Below are 15,366 nucleotides of genomic sequence, written 5' to 3' on the forward strand. Positions count from 1 at the left end.
CCAGTCTTTCCTGTTATCTTTTTATGACTGCTCCCATTAGAAAATGCATAAGGATGTGGGTGAACAACAATTCCCAAAAATCTTGGGTCAACCCTCCCAAAACTCTCCCAGTATTCACAGTTGGCCATGTTGGGTCTGTGTGCCAAGTTTGGTCCAGATCGGTCATCTGCTGGATTCAGTGTTCTCTTAATATGGGTGAACTATTGTATATATATATTTTTATATACATACGTACAATATTGATAATAATATTATGACATAATGCAATGTAATACTAATAATACACTATTATAATTGTATATTTATATATTACATGTAATAATATTGCAATACAGTCGTATAGTACAATATAGTAATATATGATGCTTATATAGTGCTTATATTGTGCTATACTAATAATATAATATATTGTATGTACAGTAGAGTCTCACTTATCCAAGCTAAACGGGCCGGCAGAAGTTGGATAAGCGAATATCTTGGATAATAAGGAGGGATTAAGGAAAAGCCTATTAAACAGCAAATTAGGTTATGATTTTACAACTTAAGCATCAAAACATCATGTTATACAACAAATTTGACAGAAAAAGTAGTCCAATACACAGTAATGTTATGTTGTAATTACTGTATTTACGAATTTAGCACCAAAATATCATGATATTTTGAAAACATTGACTACAAAAATGGCTTGGATAATCCAGAGGCTTGGATAAGTGAGACTCTACTGAATATATAACTTGTAAGCTGCCTTGAGTCCCTTTTGGGGTGAGAAGGGTGGGATATAAACGTTGCTAATAAATAATAAATAAATAAACTATAACTCTGATGCCAAGGTCAATCATCCGTAATAATAATAATATTAATAATAATCTTATTTTTGTATGCCGCCTCCCATCTCCCCAACGGGGACTCAGCGGCTCACACAGGGGCAAGCCCAATAAATCATATAATATCATAAAATCAACAGTTGAGACATCAAAGAACGCATTTAAAAACAAATTAAACAAGTCATGATTTAAAATAGACATAATTAAAATATTAAACACTCATCCAAGGCGTTAAAAGGTCCAATATAGGACAAACAGTAAAGCCTGCCTATTCACATTTGGCAATGTTAGGTCTCTGTGCCAAGTGTGGTCTAGATCCATCATTTGCTGGATTCAGTGTTCTCTTAATAAGGGTGAACTATAACTCTCTGATGCCAAGGTCAATCACCCCAAGTTGTCAGCGTTGGATCTGTGTGCCAAGTTTGGTCCAGATCAGTCATTGGTAGGGTTCAGAGGGCTCATGGAATACAGATGGACTATAATTCCCAGAATTTAATGTCAATCGCCCTCAAAGTCTACCAGTGTTCCCAGTTGGCCATGTTGAATATGATTGCCAAGTCTGGTCCACATCCGTCATCAGATGGGTTCAGCATTCTCTGAATACGGGTGAACTATAACTCCTGGATGTCAAGGTCAGTCACTCCCAAATTTGCACACTGGCAGGATTTGGGGGTGATTGACCTTGACATCCAGGAGTTATAGTTCACCCGTATTCAGAGAACGCTTTTTTTTCGTGTCATGAGCGACTTGAGAAACTGCAAGTTGCTTCTGGTGTGAGAAAATTGGCTGTCTGCAAGGATGTTGCCCAGGGGATGCCCGGAGAACGCTGAAGCCATCTGATGCATATAGATGCACTCTTAGTGCTGGACTCTCAGATTCACCAGCCCTAAAATTACAGCTAAAAGCACATAGATGTAAAAACATACCCAAAGTTACGGACATCGCAGTCCGTAACTCCCATCATCCCCTGATATTGTAATTAGGGAGAGCCTGGGATTTGCATCTCATCTGCTCAGCCATGGAGAACCACTAGATGGCATTCAACAAGTGTGCTTGGTCTTGAAATAATTTTTAGACTATGCGTAGGACATACATACAACATTTTGCAGTTAAACTTTCCCATCTCCAAGATATCCCATAACGTAGATGGGAAATATTCCAAAATCTGAAATCCAAAACACTTTTGGGGTAAGTTTCAGCATCTTGGGTGACTCTTTTAAAGTTCAGATAAAAACCTGGAGCCAAATCACTGCTCCCTTAAAGTTCAGGCTAAAGACCCAGAGCATATTATTATTATTATTTGGACATTGATGATCTGGATTATAGGGTCAGTGTAGACTCTTCGATCTTCATATAATCCATATAATCCAGCTTCTGAATAATAATAATAATACGCTTGGGAAGTGTTCGACTTGTGATTTTGTGACACGAAATCCAGCATATCTATCTTGTTTGCTGTGTCATACTATGTCGTTGTGTCAATAATAATAATAATAATAATAATAATAACTTTATTTTTATATCCCGCCTCCATCTCCCTGCAGGGACTTGCGGCAGCTAACATGGGGCGAAGCCCAAATATCCACAATAAACAAAATAAAGTACATTTACAATAAAACAAACATAATAGACATATAACATTACATAGATTAAACCAGCATTTTAACATCAATATAATAATAAGTAAAACCGCCAGATAAGAAAGAATTTGCAGGTTAAAATAGTGAAATACAGGGCAGTGGCGCAAAATACATGGGTTCAAATCTGATATAGTAAATAAAGTGCTGTAGTAAAAAGAGGGAAAACTGAGGTAGGATAAACGAGGATGGTAATGAATATGATTTGAACTGGATTATATGAGTCTACACTGCCATATAATACTGTTTTAACCTGGATTCAGAAACTGGATTATATGGCAGTGTAGATGAGGCCTGAGTCAATAGACCATATAATACAATTCTGAGTGAAAACTAATGTCAATTCACTTTAGGTTCAGACTAAAACCCAGAGTGGAAACTTATTATTATTATTTATATTGTACATAACTACGCAGCCCACTTGCACTTAATATGCATGCCTGGTTTGTTGTTGTTGTTGTTACTGTTGGACAATTAAACTGGAATGGCTCTCTCTATGGGACCAGTATCCCCGTCCCTCCGTTGTGTGGGAGCCATGGGAAACTCAGCCTCCCTGCTAATGAATTCTCAATTGGGTCGATATAAATCTGTGATGGACTCCCTTCTGTTTCTGTTTGCGAAGAGGAAGGAAATAGGAGTTCATTCCTGAGATCTCTCTTGGGCCTGAAAGGAAGTGCCCACTCCGCTGGGAGGAAAATCATCATCATCACCCTAATTAAAGCGAGGAAATTACCCTGGTCACTCAAAATGGAAAATTATGAAACGTAACCAATAAACTCAATTTTAGAATTTAGGGAAAAGGGCATTTTGGAATGAAAGAAGGGAGAAAGCTGCTTCTTGGACACCCGAGATCTGAGCCATACAGGGCTTTGTAGACCATGGCCAGCAGCCAAGGGATCTCTTACAACCCGGTAGCAATGTGTGCCAACTACCAAGGAACAGGCGCAGACACCGCTTGCATTGCAAACAGAAGCGGGAACCAGACTCAATGAAACCCTTCAATGCCCCCAAAAAACATATTTTTATTTTAATTATTTATTTACTACATTTATATCCCGCCCTTCTCACCCCGAAGGGGACTCAGAGCGGCTTACAAACTAAATTTACATACAATATATTATATTATTAGCATAGCACAATACTGGCATTAAATTACTATATTGCACTATATCAATATAGTGTCATATTATTAGTAACTAGCTGTGCCCGGTCACGCGTTGCAGTGGCGAAGTATGGTGGTATGGGAAATAAAGTATTGAGGAATTGGTGGTAGTTAAGGTAAAGGGTAAATGTTTTCCCCTGACATTAAGTCCAACTGTGCCTGTCCCCTGGGCTGAGTAGGTTGCTAGGAGACCAAGTGGGCAGAACTTAGCCTTGTAACTGGCAGCAATTGGATAAAACCTATTATTCCTCTCCCTGTAATTAGGACTTTATTTTTCTTTTCTTTTTGTTGTATCAACCTAGAGCCGTGGATGATGGGTTGTGTTGTCAAATTTCGAGGTTGGGGGGCCTGTAGTTTTGTTGTTTTGTCCGCTGCCCTGATGCCATCACTCTTTTATATATAGAGACTAGCTGTGCCCGGCCACGCGTTGCTGTGGCTTAGTCTGGTGGTGTTGGTCAGTTTACATTAGGTTGTATTTATGCTGTGACCTCCACCTTCTTTATACTCACATTAGTAGTAGTATTTGAAGTCTGTTACCTTCTTCAATTTTTGTGTTGATTGATAATTGCTTGAGATCCCTGTTGTCTTTGGTTTGTTGTTAGTTGTAATGTCTGATTCTGCTGAGTGCGGTTTATATTTTTATTGTGGTACAATAGTCCTTTTTTTTGTTTTGCCTGTGTAGGTGTTTATTATTGTTGTTGTTGTTGTGGTCATGAAGGTTGGATAAGTTAGATGCGACTGTATTGTTTTTTGGAGGCCCAGTGTAGCACTGACTGGCCTCTCAGCCTCAGTGCCTGGCTGTTTCTTGCCTGTGATGGTGTTGATTCTTATTGTTGTTGTTGTCATTGTTATTATTGTAATTGTTTTTTTGGAGACCAAGTGTGAATGTAGGGATTGGGGAGGTGGATGAGTTGTGTTGTCAAATTTTGTATTTGTTATAGTCACAATGCGTTGTTGTGAGTTGTGAGGTTTTGTGGTGTAGTTGTGTTGTTACAACCGGGAGAAAAGGCTTTTGTGTTGTGTTGTCAAGTTTTGTATTTCTGGGGCGTTTAGTTGTGTGCCAAGTTTTGTATTTCTGGGGCGTTTAGTTGTGTTGTTATAGTCATGATGCGTTGTTGTGAGTTTTATGGGTCCGGATTGTGGTTTTGTGGTGTGGTTGTGTTGTTACAACCTGGAGGGAAGGCTTTTGCGTTGTGTTGCCAAGTTTCGTATTTCTGGGGCGTTTAGTTGTGTTGTTATAGTCACAATGCGTTGTTGTGAGTTTTGTGGGTCCTGTGTGGTTTTGTGGTGTGGTTGTGTTGTTACAACTGGGAGGCAAGGCTTTTGCATTGTGTTGCCAAGTTTTGTATTTCCGGGGCGTTTAGTTGTGTTGTTATCGCATGATGCGTTGTTGTGAGTTTTGTGGGTCCGGATTGTGGTTTTGTGGTGTGGTTGTGTTGTTGTAACCTGGAGGCAAGCCTTTTGCATTGTGTTGCCAAATTTCGTATTTCTGGGATGTTTAGTTTTGTTGTTATAGTCACTGCGCAAACAACTTTATCATTTTATATATATAGATAGGACATGTAATATATAATATATAATTAATATATTGTATTATTAGTATTATATCGTATTACAATATAATACAACATACAATTTACTATTTACTAGGGTGCCCATTAGGCTTTTAAGCAGAGGCTGGATGGCCATCTGTCGAGGGAGCTTTGAATGTGATTTTCTGCTTCTTGGCAGGGGGTTGGACTGGATGGCCCATGAGGTCTCTTCCAACTCTACTATTCTATGTTTCTATGATTTGTGTAATGTGATCATCATACGTAGTACTGAGCCAAATCCAAAAGTAAAGCTGTTTCAGTAGCTGCTCTTTGAGGGATGACATCTCTAATTTAATGGCCATGGCGCAATGCTATGCCATCCTGGGATTTGTAGTTTGGCACGACATCAGCATTCTTTGGCAGAGAAAAGGCTCAAGACCTCGTCAAACTACCTCCCCATGACTCCATAGCACTGAACCAAGGAAATTAAAGTGAATTCATTCTACAGCATAGTGCACCCCAATGTTTATTTTTAAAGAATTTTAAGCTGGCAGCAACTGCAATGGCCTAATAATAATAATAATAATAATAATAATAATAATAATAATAATAATAATAATAATTCAGTAATAGCAGAACGTTGGATAAGTGAATATGTTGGATAATAAGGAGGGATTAAGGAAAAGCCTATTAAACATCAAATTAGGTTACGATTTTACAAATTAAGCACCAAAACATCATGTTAGACAATAAATTTGAGAGAAAAAGTAGTTCAATACGCAATAATGCTATGTAATAATTACTGTATTTACAAATTTAGCACCAAAATATCACGATGTATTGAAAACATTGACTACAAAAATGCGTTGGATAATCCAGAATGTTGGATAAGCGAGTGTCGGATAAGTGTAATAACTTTTTTTAATATCCTGCCTCCATCTCCCCGTAGGGACTCAGGGTGGCTAACATGGGGCCAAGCTCAAATATCCACAATACGCAAAATAACATAAAATACATTTACAATAAAATGAACATAATATAAACATGTAACATTACAAAGATCAAACTGGCATTTTTGATAACAATATAATAATGGATAAGACCGTCAAGTAAAAACAATACAATAGGTTAAAATAGTAAAAAGGCTGGGCAGTGGTGCAAAGAGTGTATCGGTTTAAAATCTAACAATTGATAAAAGGTGCTTTAGCAGAAGGAGAAAATTTGAGGTAGGATAAACGAAGATAGAATTACCAAATAAGGGTTGTAGAAACATTGAGATTAATTCTTGTGATCAATTGTTGAAAGCACATTGGAAGACAAAAAGTGTCCCCCTTTTTTGTTGCTGCGCACTATATTTGGCATCAAATACTCTTTTTTGCTTGCTAGATTTTGAAAATTGAGGGGCGCATTAGACTCGGGTAGACTCCGAATCACCTCTTTCCTTGTAGTTTCAATCCATTGTTTTCTATTCTATCTACTTTCTAGTGTTTCCCCAGAAGTAACATTACTGTGTTAGAATCTATAATCTTTCTTAATACCGTGTTTCCCCGAAAATAAGACAGTGCCTTATATTAATTTTTGCTCCCAAAGATGCACTAGGTCTTATTTTCAGGGGATGTCTTATTTTTCCATGAAGAAGAATTCACATTTATTATTGAACAAAAAATGAACATTTTATATATACTGTACAGTAGTTGTCATCACAAACCAGCATAACCAGACAAACTCTGAATCCTATCAAGAATTTCTTGTTACTATCAATATTTCCATGTACAACACTTTATGGTACGTACATTTACCGATCCTACATGCTCTGGTGTTCTCTTCGGCGGGCATGCTTCCAAGTAAAAACTTTGCTAGGTCTTACTTTCAGGGGAGGCCTTATATTTAGCAATTCAGCAAAACCTCTACTAGGTCTTATTTTCTGGGGATGTCTTATTTTAGGGGAAACAGGGTAGGGCATCAGAGCTTGCAAGATCATGCGTTTGGTTTAGGAAGCCATGGAATTTTAAGAAGGAAGCCAGGGTCAGACATGTGATCTAGAGCAGAATCTATCAACTGACTATGTGTTTTTTAAATGTTGGCATTGTTATTGGTTTAAATAACTTTGGAGGAAGGGAGAAAAAGATGGTCTACATGTCAAAGCAAGTTTCTTTGTTGCTGTTAATGGGCTCCATCTGCAAACTATATATGTCATCATAATCACAGGCTATCACTTATTGCCAAGTATGAATGTAGAGTCTTGGCAATGGGTCCGTAGGTGACTGTAGAGACCTATTATGAATCCGCATGGTCTTTCTTTGGTAGTGCGGACATCAATTTCCAGATGGAAGGGGGTCCCGACAAGGGTTTGCTTGAAACACCTTCTTCCTCCTGGCCCATTTCTTTCTTTCGTCCTCAATTTGTGCTTCTTCAAAATCCACGGTTTGTCGTTTGCAAATCAGATGTTTGTAACTCAGTGACTACCTGTATAGGACTCAATCTCCCAAGAGATATACCTCGTATAATAATAATAATAAAAAAAACTTTATTTATACCCCACCACCATCTCCCCAATGGGGACTCGGGGCGGCTTACATGGGGCCATGCCCAAAACAATACAATATACAATACGTATGTATATTCCTCTCATATATGTGTGTATATACGAGGGTTGAATGAAAAGTAATGCTTCCATCTTCATTACTTGGGTTTGAATGGGAATATTTTATTAATCAAATGCAGAAATCATCCTTAGAATGTGCTCTTTAACTACCACTATTCACTTTTCCACATCATCACCAGACAATTGGATGCATTTCTGCCAACGATTAACAAGTTTTTTGAAGCCGTCACGGAAGTAGTCGACACTCTGTTTCCGCAACCAGCGTCTCACTGTTCTCTCAAAGTCTTCATCAGAAGCGTAAAGATGTCCCCGCAGATCTTCTTTTATTATCGGGAACAGATGAATCTCTCATGAATCTCCTTTGGGGTGACACCTTCTGTCAAAAATCCAATGACTGCACGTTGCTTAAGTCGCATTGACTGACCTTCTGTACAGGGTTCCCTACTTCGCACTTTAACAACACAACAGTTCAATGCTAAGGCTTCTCCATCTGCGCAGGGTTCCATACTTTGCACTTTAACAACACAACAGTTCAATGCTAAGGCTTCCCCATCTGTGCAGGGTTCCATACTTTGCACTTGGACAACACAGCCGTTCAATGCTAAGGCTTCTTGCCAAATGGAACTGTAGAGGAGAGTCTACTGAACAAGCCAGTACCTGCCACATACCAGGACTGCCATCTATTGAGGAGTTACGAAGGTGGAGGCATTACTTTTTATTCAACCCTCGTATATATTTGACTATTGCTAGGATACGTATGTTTACATTCAACTATTCTGGATACAAAACTGTTCTGGTACCAAGCATTTTGGGGAAAGAAAGCTCAACCTGTGTCTGGTGGCAGGAGAAAGTTCAGTGCCATCCAGTTGCAAAATTACTCTAAAACTTTGGCACAGGCTTTGAGGCGATTCCATGTTTTGGGGACCTGTCCTTTAGTCCATTGCAGCATTCCTTTTGGGAAGCAGGAAGCCCCATGTTCAAGGCGCACTCTGGGCATGTTAACAGTGAGGTCATCCTCAGCTTCCTACTGTCTTTTGTCGCGGAGAAGGCGGGGGAAGCCCCCGGTACTTGTTCACTGCATTCCTCTCTCCTGGTGTCATCAGCATCATCATCACCATTCTCCTTATCCTCCTTCCCAGCCAGGAAAGCCAGGGTTTCACTGTGCCAAAACCAACAGCGGCCTGGAAGAAAGGCATCGCCGTCTCGCTTGGGCTTTCCGCGGAGACTTGTGTGATTCACGAGCCCTTAGAGATGAAAGGGAGACATTCCTGGTCTGAGACCTGGGTCTTATCGCCGCGGTCCCATGCGCCTGGCCTCCTGCCTGCCTTACTGCCAGTGGGGCGGCAAAGGGAAAAGTACAAGGGGCTCCCTTGGGAGCACAAAGCCTGGCTCTTGCCGCAGGAAACGCTAGAAAAGCACCCCCTCCGCCTCTATCTAATCTTGAACATCTACTAAGCCCTTCTGGGAGCAACCAGCTATGCAATTATATAAATGCGCTTTATAACCTAAGGCTTTAATGTCATTCCGTCCTGCATCTGAAGAAGCGGGTTTGTATAGCCCAGGATACTCTGGATCAGGGGTCCTCAAACTTTTAAAGCAAAGGGCCGGTCTACAATCCTTCAGACTGTTGAGGGGCCAAATTATCATTTGAAAAAAAATACAAACAAATTCCTATGCACACGGCACATGTCTTATTTGTAGTGCAAAACAACAACAACAACAATAAAAGAACAATACAATATTTAAAAATGAAAACAATCTTAACCAACATAAACCTATCAGGATTTCAATGGAAAGTATGGGCCTGCTACTGGCCAATGAGATAGTCAAGTTAATTAGGATTGTTGTTTGTTGTTGTTGTGTGCCTTCAAGTCATTTCAGAATTTGGGTGAGCCTAAGTCTAAAATTATTTATTTACTTACTTACTAAATTTATTTACTACATTTATATCCCACCCTTCTTACCCCGAAGGGGACTCAGAGCAGCTGTATGTACATACAATGTATATTATTAGCATAGCACAATATTAGCATTAAACATTACTATATTGAACTATACCACTATACTGTAATACTATATGTAATATATAACATATAATTAATATTATATGGTATTATTAGTAGTATTATAATGTATAACATGATAATAGTTTTATCAATATTATATGTATATACAATATATTATATTATTAAAACTGATATAAAAATATATTATAAAACTGAGGGTGGGGGCCAGGTAAATGACCTTGGAGGGCCTTAGTTTGGGGACCCCTGCTCTGGATCTTTGGGCTGGACTAGGAATGGTATCCCTGCAAAGTTAATAGATTTGGCACTGGGTGACTCAGAGCAAGTCACACTCTCTTGGTGCCAGAAAACCTCAGGCTAAGTTTGCTTTTGGGTCTCTGTGAGTAGGAAACTACACGAAGGAACATAACATCAAATTACAATACATTTAGGAGGGATCCCAATTTAATCAGGATTTCAATGGAGGAATCTGCACTGAAGATCTCCCTAACAAAAGGTCCTCCAACACATTTTAAAACCTCCACCAGAAACTTCTTGCTAATTTTTAGCTGAAAATTTGTTCCTTGTCATTCGGGTTTTACCCACTGGAACATTCGAAAATAAGCTCCCTTCCTCCTCTTTGGACTTCAGATGGCTATCATATCCTTGACCACCTTTCTCCCCTCCAGGCCAAGCAGATGGACTCAGCTCTTTCAACCACTTTGCAGAGTTTCAAAATTCTCTTTGCTCTTTGGAGCACCTTTTCCAGCTGGTCAGGATCCCTTTTAAACTGTGGGGCCTGGAAGAAAGCCTTGCCCAAACACAGCCAGCCCAGGGGAAAACGGACTCTTAAAACCCATGAGACACAGGGAGAGATGGTAAAGGATTATATTTAAACCATATGGTCTCTTTGTTTTGTTTGCATCAGAAACAACCCTTGTCCATGGACTGTTATAACATACGTTGTTGTCAACATAAAAAGGTCACTCAAACTTTCTTAAGTTTAACAAGGCAAATTATTATTATTGATTTTTTCAATATTTTAATTAATATTTCTGACAATAACATTATTAATATTATTGATGTTCAATGTGTTGTCGAAGGCTTTCATGGCCAGGATCACAAGGTTGTTGTATGTTTTCCGGGCTGTATGGCCATGTTCCAGAAGTATTCTCTCCTGACGTTTCGCCCACATCTATAGCAGGCATCCTCAGAGGTTGTGAGGTATGGAGAAACTAAGCAAGGAAGGTTTATACAGTAGAGTCTCACTTATCCAACGTAAACGGGCCGGCATAACGTTGGATAAGCAAATATGTTGGATAATAAGGAGAGATTAAGGAAAAGCCTATTAAACATCAAATTAAGTTATGATTTTACAAAGGAAGCACCAAAACATCATGTTATACAACAAATTTGACAGAAAAAGTAGTTCAATACACAGTAATGCTATGTAGTAATTACTGTATTTACAAATTTAGCACCAAAATATCACGATGTATTAAAAACATTGACTACAAAAATGTGTTGGATAATCCAGAACGTTGGATAAACGAGTGTTGGATAAGTGAGACTCTACTGTATATATATCTGTGGAAAGTCCAGGGTGAGAGATGAACTCTTGTTGGAGGCCAGTGTGAATGTTGTAATTAATCACCTTGATTAGCATTGAATAGCTTCATCTCCTGGCTTCTTCCTACCAGGGGGCATCCTTTGTTCAGAGTCGTTAGTTGCCCCTGGTTGATTCATGTCTGGAACTCCTCTGTTTTCAGAGTGTGGGTTCTTATTTACTGTTCTGATTTTTGAGTTTTTTTTAAATACTGGTAGATATATATATATATATATATATAAACCTTCCTTGCTTAGTTTCTCCATACCTCATAACCTCTGAGGATGCCTGCCATAGATGTGGGCGAAACGTCAGGAGAGAATACTTCTGGAACATGGCCATACAGCCCAGAAAACATACAACAACCCCATTATTGATGTTGTTGAGCATCTTCAAGTCATTCCTGGTTTGTGGCAACTCTAAGCTAAATTTACCTTGGGTTTTTCTCAGCAAGGAAAGTCTCTTTTAAGAGAGAGAAAACGAGATAAAAATAAATATAATGACACTAAAAAGATTTGTTCAGAGGAGGTTGCCTTTGCAAAGGCTGAGAGAGTGTGACTTGCCCGGAGTCAACCAATGAGTTTCCATGGCCAAGTGGGAATTCGAACACTAGATTCCAGCATCAATGCACAAACCAGTACATCATGATGGCTCTCATTATTCATAATATAAAAGAATGACTTCAAATTTAGTGCCTGATTAATGAATATATTATATTAAATATTTAAAAAACACATGATTTTTAAACTTAACTTTTTCATATGGTTGAAAGATGGGGAAGAGAAAAATAAAAGACCTCTGCCACCATTGTGTCCCTGAATCAGAGACATTCCAGAAGCACCGGCGAACATGACTCATCTTTCAACAAATAACCAAATTGCTGCAATAAAAGAGACAGATCTAACCAATCTGCATTTTTTTGTTCTTTATGATGGTAGATAAGCTGGGGCCACTGTGCAAACGGAGCGACCTGGAGATTCTATCCTTATTGCTCCTTTTTTCCAATCTCTGTGTAACTTGATGGTTTAAAATATTAACAAAATAGATGAGGCCGTTGGGCCAGATGCCAGCTCATGTGGTCCGACTCGCTTGACGGGAAAATAATATAGAAAAATTAATGTTTCCTGAGAAAGGTATGTCTTTCCATACAGTTCAGCCACCAGCAACTGAAAGTATTTCCTGAGGCTGAACAAACAGAGATTAGGAAGGCAAGAGCATCATGGGGGAAGAAACCGGCAAAAAGACACGTGTGTAAATATGCTCATGTGATGTTCCACATAGGTTTAACATCTGGGTTTAGGAGGCCTCCTTTTCTGACCATTTTCCTGGTCAAATAATAATGTGTTGTTGAAGATTTCATGGCTGGAATCGCTGGGTTGCTGTGAGTTTTCCAGGCTGTATGGCCATGTTCCAGAAGCATTCTCTCCTGATGTTTTGCCCGCATCTATGGCAGGCATCCTCTGAGGTGATTCAATGCTAATCAAGGTGGCAGACTGCTGACTTGAAGGCTGGGTTGCTGACCTGAAGGTTGCCGGTTTGAATCCAACCTGGAGAGAGTGCTGATGAGCTTGCTGTTAGCTCCAGCTCCATGTGGGGACATGAAAGAAGCCTCCCACAATGATGGTAAAACATCAAAACATCTGGGCATCCCCTGGACAACATCCTTGCAATTCTCTTACACCAGAAGCAACTTGCAGTTTCTCTAGTTGCTCCTGAGACGGAAAAAAAAAAGCGGACCAATTGCAAAATTCACACTTGCCTCAAGTAATAAAAAAAACAACACAGAGAAAACATGGGAATTCCAGACATGAATCAATCAGGGCCAGCTAACACCTCCCAACAAAGGATGCCCCCAGGCAGGAAGCAGCCAAGCTTTGAAGCTGCAAGGCAATTCAATGCCAACCAACAGACAACAGTTCTTTCTCCCACCCTGGACATTATTCCACAGGGATATATATAAACCCCATGTGCCTAGTTTCCAGCAGACCTCACAACCTCTGAGGATACCTGCCATAGATGTGGGTGAAGTGTCAGGAGAGAATGCTTCTGGAACATGGCTAGACAGCCCAGAAAACTCACAGCAACCTAGTGTATATATATATAGTTTGTGTATACATATACATAAAAGAAATATGGCTCTATTATATATGTATATCAATAAATATACGTACATATATAATGTAAATAAATGAATGTATAACTGTGTGTGTATAGTTTGTGTATACATAAACAAGATATGTATATATAAACACAGATATATGTGTTTATACTATATATATAGTGTGTACATACACTTATAAATATAAAATATGTCTCTATTATATATGTATATCAATATTATATTTATATATATATAAATGGACGTATAGGTCATATATGTCAGTAAAAAGGATATGTGTGTATATATACTCACCAGTAGGACCTAAGTTTGCCCATGCCTGTACTACACACAGTTCAATATTTTATATATATATGCAGGTATGTTATTTATTTATTTATTTATTTTATTACATTTATATCCTGCTCTTCTCACCCCAAAGAGGACTCAGAGTGGCTTACAAATCAAATGTACATACAATATATTATTAGCATAGCACAATATAAGCATTAAATTACTATATTGTACTATATCATTATATGGTAATATTATTAGTAATATTACATTTAATATATAATTAATATTATTGCATTGTATTATTATTAGTATAATATTGTATTACATTATAATATTATCAATATTATATGTATATACATTATATTATTTATTTAGAAATTATTTATTTATTTATTTTATTTGCTACATTTATATGCCGCCCTTCTCACCCCGAATGGTACTCAGAGCGGTTTACAAATTAAATTTACATACAATATTATATTATTAGGATAGTACAATACTGTTAATAAATTACTATATTTCACTATATCAATATATTGTAATATTATTAGTAATATTACATGTAAAATATAATATATAATTAATATTATATATAAAATATATATTGTGTATTATATATATGTGTGTGTGTATTTTATTTATTTATTTACTACATTTATATCCCGCTTTTCTCACTCTGAAGGAGACTCAGAGCGGCTTACAAATCAAATGTACATACAATATATTATTAGCATAGCATAATATAAGCATTAAATTACTATATTGTACTATATCATTATATAGTAATACTAGCTGTGCCCGGCCACGCGTTGCTGTGGCAAAGTGGTGGTGGTATCGGTTAAAACTTGTTGTGGAATTTTTATTTGACATTATTTGTATTTTTTAAAAATTAATTTTATTGTCACTTATCTTTTTTATTTATTATATTGTATTATTTTGTTGTATTATTTTTAGTCATTTTTATAGTATTTTATTGTATTAATTATTTTAGTGTTTTTTATAATTTTTTATTGTATTATTTGTATTTATTTTTTTATCATTATTTTATTAACACTGGGCTGAGTGGGTTGCTAGGAGACCAAGTGGGCGGAGCTTAGCCTTGTAACTGGCAGCAATTGGATAAAAACAATTATTCCTCTCCCTCTAATTAGGACTTTATTTTTCTTTTCTTTTTGTTGTATCAACCTAGAGGCATGGATAAGGGGTTGTGATGTCAATTTTCGAGGTTGTGGGGTGTTTACTTTTGTTGTTTTGTCCGCTGCCGTGATGCCATCACTCTTTTATATATATAGATTACATTTAATATATAATCATTATTAATTATATTATTATTAGTATAATATTGTATTACATTATAATATTATTATCAATATTATACGTTTATAAAATATATATTTATAAATTACTGCATATTATATATATATATATATATATATATATATATATGTATATAACATTAGCATAGCATGTTGCTATGGCACAGGAGACAAGATGGAACTATTTTCCTATGTTGTGTATGTCAGTAAATAAGATTAAGTAAACAAGATAAATATATGTGTAATTATATAAGTAAATGCAGGTATATATACTACACACAGGTAA

At 37.4% G+C, this 15,366-nt stretch overlaps 1 long non-coding RNA gene across 1 annotated transcript; it reads left to right on the forward strand.

Moving 5' to 3' along the window:
* The first annotated feature begins 165 nt into the window (after positions 1–165).
* Positions 166–14,380, forward strand: LOC134293588 (uncharacterized). The gene is made up of 2 exons (XR_010000538.1): positions 166–4,092; positions 4,226–14,380. It is a non-coding gene; the product is annotated as an uncharacterized LOC134293588 (long non-coding RNA).
* Positions 14,381–15,366: the final 986 nt, after the last annotated feature.

Source organism: Anolis carolinensis, unplaced genomic scaffold (assembly GCF_035594765.1).
Source record: "Anolis carolinensis isolate JA03-04 unplaced genomic scaffold, rAnoCar3.1.pri scaffold_9, whole genome shotgun sequence".
Lineage (NCBI taxonomy): Eukaryota > Metazoa > Chordata > Lepidosauria > Squamata > Dactyloidae > Anolis > Anolis carolinensis.